General features: G+C 43.9%; 1 long non-coding RNA gene across 1 annotated transcript; it reads right to left on the bottom strand.

The window, feature by feature from the left end:
• Nucleotides 1–352: 352 nt before the first annotated feature.
• LOC307204021 lies at nt 353–1614 on the bottom strand. Its single transcript, XR_013833462.1, has 2 exons — nt 1520–1614; nt 353–604 (listed from the first exon to the last, which is right to left on the bottom strand). It is a non-coding gene; the product is annotated as an uncharacterized lncRNA (long non-coding RNA).
• Between the last annotated feature and the right edge of the window lie 4386 nt (nt 1615–6000).

A 6000-nucleotide genomic window follows, 5' to 3' on the forward strand; every position in this document is an offset into this window, starting at 1 on the left:
AATCATCAACACAAGAGATGCAGCAATGTCTTACAGTGGCTTACATTGGGGATGATGCGGGCTTGTTATTCTAAGCAGGTTGCCCTATTTCATTTCATTTTATTGTTAGAATAATCTAGTGTACCAGAAAAGCTCAAAGGCACTTTCCACATATTCATCCTTTAAAGATCAGCTTTATCTCTTCCCTTTGCCTCTGGTTAATTCTTTTCTGTCTTCACAAAAGGATGCCTTATTGCACCTGCAGCATCATATCTGCAGTCAACAACACAAACAGCTCTTTTACTTGTAAAATTCATTTGCCGCCATCCCCGTCTTTGTTTGCATCTGTGCAATTATCTCCCCTGCCCCGACACATAGACACATTTTTATTTTATTTTTTGGTCATCAAATACTCAGACTGCTAAAAGTGTGCCAAAGTATTCTTTGATCCAGGAGAAACAAAGCAGGGCACCCCTTCCTGTGGGGCTGAGTGGGTGGCTCTGGAGTCATCCATGTCAGTAAAGTATAAAAGCTGCAGGGGGGTGGAATCTTCTTTGTAGGACTATTTCATCCAATCATTACCCAAAGACTGTGGCTTTTGTAGAACTAAATCTCTGTGGGGTCTCTAAAGTAGAAACAAAAATCTTTGTGTGACTAAAGGCTAAAACAAAACTTCACACTTCCAATTGAATCAACAGTGAAGCTACCTTTATTCCCCCTCTTACGTTTGTAACAGACATGGGATGTCATGTGGGAACTATTGTCTTAGATTTTCCTTGGCAGTGAAAGTCAAGTCTTGGCATGATTTGACCTTAAATACAATGCTCTTTAGCATTTTCATACCCACCTTTAACCCCAATCTGCACTATGGGACCCCTTTAAAATGAGTGCTATATACTGCTATGAACTTCCTTTTTCCATAGGTTTTGTTTCCTTTGGTTTGAAGTGCATTGCATATTATATCAGGAGCAGCAGCAGTAGCAGCAGCAGCAGCAGCAGCAGGAGCGTACAATAAGAACAGCAAAAACAAAAACACAAAAGAGCAGATACATTTAAAATAAAACCAAACAAAAACAGTGTGAAGTAGACATTCATGAAAAACCAACACATTATACTTGACTTGGCAGCTAATTGGCAGCTGATGCAGTGCCTTTAACATTGGTCTAATGTGTCCATGGTAGGAAACCTCACATAGCAACCTAGCCACTTCATTCTGTACCAGCTGCAGCTTCCAAGCCAAATATAAGGGTATCCCCACATAATGTGTATTGCAATAAACCCGTCTTGTTGCTATCAGCACATGGCTCTCAGTTGCTAGGCTATCCCTGTTAGTCATTGCTGGAAGGCCATCCAAAGCTGATAATTGGTGCTCCTTGTCATTATGGTTGCCTAGCGCTTCAGTGATAGAGATAGATTCACAATCACCTCAATACTATGTACCTATCCCTTCAGAGGGAGTGCAGTCTAAGACATGTTAATCTAAAACAGGTTAATTCCATAGCTCCCAGATTTAGGAACAACGTACTCAACATGCATTCACCTCATCAGGATTCAACATCAGTTGTGTTGTCTACCTCTGCGGTCTCCAGCTCAGAAATACTAGTAGAACCCATCCTCTCTGATGGAGCTGGTGACTGTTAAGAGTAAATTAAGCCACTTTAAACAAGGAGGCATATTTTTAAAATGATGAGGCATTAAAAATGAGGCTTCTCTCATTGAAGGCAGAACTGGCGACTCATACAAAAGTGCAGCTCCTATTTAAAGCTTGTCCAGCAGGAAGTAAACGGCATTTCCGTGCACTGCTCTGGTTCACCAGAAACAGCTTAGTCATGTTGGCCACATGACATGGAAACTGTTCACCGGCTCCCTCGGCCAGTAATGCGAGATGAGTGCCCCAACCCCAGAGTCGTCCACAACTGGGCCTAATGGTCAGAGGTCCCTTTACCTTTACTTGATGTTTATTGAAATAACGTTTGAGGTCTGCTCTTGGCATATCCAGTCCAAGCCCTGCATGGAACTCTCCAGGGTGCTGGATGCATTTCCTTAGGTAAAGGTAAAGGGACCCCTAACCATTAGGTCCAGTCGTGACCGACTCTGGGGTTGCGGTGCTCATCTCGCTTTATTGGCCGAAGGAGCTGGCGTACGGCCTCCAGGTCATGTGGCCAGCATGACTAAGTCGCTTCTGGCAAACCAGAGCAGCGCACGGAAACACCGTTTACCTTCCCGCCAGAGCAGTACCTATTTATCTACTTGCACTTTGACGTGCTTTTGAACTGCTAGGTTGGCAGGAGCAGGGAAGGAGCAATGGAAGCTCACCCCGTCTAAGCCCTGCATGGAACTGTCCAGGAATTGCCCTCCTTCGCTTTGAATCTCTCTGGTTGTCATAACTGTCAAATTGCTGCAGCTGTTGTTTAGAACCAAACAACCTGTGGCTCATGCTCATAGTGGTGAACCACAGTTTTCCATCACATCTGAATCCAACCACTGTTATTTAATTCCATTGTGTTTTCAGATGGGACCAATCACCCACTAAGGTGTTAAGAGTGAACTCTAACTATGACAACTCTTCTAGAATCCCTAGCTTGGGATTCCAAATAAATGGCAGTATTCCATCAATGCATTGATGGAAATGAGTTATTTTATCTCCCAAATTATTGTTGGCTGTTATCTTGTTTGATTAAATGCTTAGTTAGGTTCATTTATCCAAATAAAGTAATTGCTTACCATTTTTCCAATCATGTATTTGGTTCCCTTGAGGCTCAGACTAACATCTACTCCACATTAGGAATGTTGCTGCAGTCTGATGGCCTCCCAGTGGACCTTAGCACTCTGATTATTTTTTAATGAGAAAATCAGCAAAATGACAATCACCAAACAAATATAAGTAATGCTAGTAATACACATAAATGTCACAACTGTTTCTAGAAGTTTCTGTAGAGCTATCAGAAGTCTGCAGGAGCATCAGAGTGACACTTGCACTATAAATCTGATTGCAAATAATGCTTATCTGAAGAGCCTTTACTCTATGGGTAACAATCTCTTTCTTAAACCTAAGATTTCCCTTAGTATATTACACACGACAGCTCATACAGTGAAAGCTTATATTTAGTTGATCTTAAAGGTGCCACTGGAATTATTAAAAAAGATTTTTTCATCTTTCATCTTGTTATTTATTATGACTGAGATTTCCCTGTAACAAATGTGCCGAGATGCCACAGAGGCAAGGCCACCCTGCGGTGCTTCTCCATTACTTGTAGCTGCCACCACCCACTACCAATTCACCCAAGATTTGGGCAATACTGTGGCAGAATATTCCTGCAAAGTCCAAGCACAGTGCATCTTAAATGGCCTGAGGTGGTGGCTCTCCTACTGGTCCCGCCTTGGCATACAGCTGAGGTGAAACACATCATGGGAGTGGGATCAGTGTGGCCCTTCAGATGTTGCTGGACTGCAACTCCCATCATCCCTGACCATTGGCCATGTTGCATGGGCTTTCTGAGAAATGGACTTAGAAAGCCTTCTTATATATCATCCATGATGCGCACTGCAGTTGACAGGATGTGCTTGTGTGCTTGTTGCCCCACTGGTAGACTTGGTCCACAAGTCAGTGATGTGTTTGCAAATTTTAGCTGAATTCAGACAACACTGTATTCAATTTCCCAATATTTCTATATCTGTTAATTTTTGCATTTTATGTGATTTTTCACACAATTTAAACACTACTTATGGAAATCTAGCAGAATCTAGTGAAAATGTAGTGCTCATTTCCATGTAAATTGCTTCCAGACAAATCCATTTGCAACCCTGTTAACCCAGAAAATCATGGGAGTATTGTGCTGTAATTGCACCACAGTTTTAGATAATAGAAAAATAAAAATCAGGTGTGCTTGAAGCACCAATAATTCTGTGTGATAATTGTGCTTGACCCAGATCTCACTCACTTATTTATGTGTGTTTTGTTTTTGGAAAGGTGGGGACACTGAGTTTCCAAGTTGCTCTTAGCCATGGCTTGGGAAAATCTCTCTGTTTCTTATTTTCAGATCTTCAGTTTAGCTATCCACATGCCCACATCAGCTTGATTAAAAAAAGTTTTTCTGAAACTGTATCAACATTTTGGTGTGAATTTCTCCAAATATATTTGTTTTTGCATGCAATATTACCTAATAGATTTTTTTTTTTTGAAAAAGCAATTTCCACTAATATAGGCATTGTTGTGCACACCTACTATATGCATTTTTGTACACTTTATTTGACAGGAAAAAAATGGATTGCAAAATTCAGAGAAGTGTGAATTTCAAAGGATGGCTGTGTTTCAGTTTGCTTATTGCTTCAAAAAGTGCAAATTAGGTAGGTTTGCTTTTAAAAGCAAACTGAATTGAATTTATTCCCCATCCTTAGCTTGACTGTTGACTTAAATGCTTGGCCTCTGCCTGCCTGCCTCCCTTCCTGCCTGCCTACCCTCCTTCAGAGACCAGGAAGACCATTCCCCTCCTCACTGCAGGAGACAATAGGGATCATTATTTTCACAATTCATCTCTGCTAGCCACCATTGCTGTCATTGCTGCATTAGAGACATCCTCTTGTATTAATTTTGACTGATTTACTATTTGTTTGAAGAGATACCTCACAGGCTGAGAAAACATTATCCTTTCAGCTTAGGGAGAAATACGTTTGCGTGTTGAGGTCCCCAATCCACCCCCCAAAATAACTCACAACGGACACGTAATTTTTGTTTAAGATTTTTGGCATGATTTTGGCCACAACTTTATTAAAATACAAACTGTGAGTGGTTGTTTAGGCATTGGTTAAGACTATCTGTCCCCCCGCCTGGGGACAGAACTGACTTCCGGGCACCACCGAAAGACAGTGCGGGGGAAAGCAAGTCGGGGAAGAATTGGAGCTGAGACACAGACCCTCAACTCTCACCCGCCTGCTCCCCGAAGGCTTGCCGGCCCTAGTCCCATTCCAGGGATTGGACGAAAAGATGGCAAGCCCCAGGATTCCTTTAACGGAATTCCCTTTCCGCAGCAACCATGGAGGGGCAGGCCCAGCCTATCCTGAACCCCTCCATGGAGGGGTAGGCCCAGCCTATCCTAACCCCTCCTCCACCAGATTTATAACCAATGCCTAACCACAACCTTACAAGTTGTGACGATTTGCTACGCAGTAGGCAAAAACCACCCAGCCAGCCAATTTGCCAGGTGGAAAAATTCCTACCAGGCCCCTGCTCAAAGGCAGACGACCCCATGACAGGCATAGCAAGGTCAACGCAACAAACCCCTTATTCTAGGGCGGGTGGGCGGGTGATCCGTTGCACGCAGCAAAAGAGAAAGTACAAGGCTGTGTGCAGAGTATTTAAACCTTTTACCCCTCCCACCAAAATTGCAACATAACTTTTGCCCCAGCAACTCGGCAATCCAATCAATGCCCCCTGGCCATCTTGGAGAACTCACCCAGCAACAAAGGGGTGGCTCAGTAGACCCCACCGCAACACGTGCTCTCCCTGAAGGAGAACACGCTTTGCGTGTTGAGGTCCCCAATCCACCCCCCAAAATAACTCACAACGGACACGTAATTTTTGTTTAAGATTTTTGGCATGATTTTGGCCACAACTTTATTAAAATACAAACTGTGAGTGGTTGTTTAGGCATTGGTTAAGACTATCTGTCCCCCCGCCTGGGGACAGAACTGACTTCCGGGCACCACCGAAAGACAGTGCGGGGGAAAGCAAGTCGGGGAAGAATTGGAGCTGAGACACAGACCCTCAACTCTCACCCGCCTGCTCCCCGAAGGCTTGCCGGCCCTAGTCCCATTCCAGGGATTGGACGAAAAGATGGCAAGCCCCAGGATTCCTTTAACGGAATTCCCTTTCCGCAGCAACCATGGAGGGGCAGGCCCAGCCTATCCTGAACCCCTCCATGGAGGGGTAGGCCCAGCCTATCCTAACCCCTCCTCCACCAGATTTATAACCAATGCCTAACCGCCAATCGAGCCCTTTACGCTCGCCGCCAACCACTCACA

The sequence above is a fragment of the Podarcis cretensis genome (genome assembly GCF_951804945.1).
Source record: "Podarcis cretensis genome assembly, chromosome: 15".
In the NCBI taxonomy this organism is placed as follows: domain Eukaryota; kingdom Metazoa; phylum Chordata; class Lepidosauria; order Squamata; family Lacertidae; genus Podarcis; species Podarcis cretensis.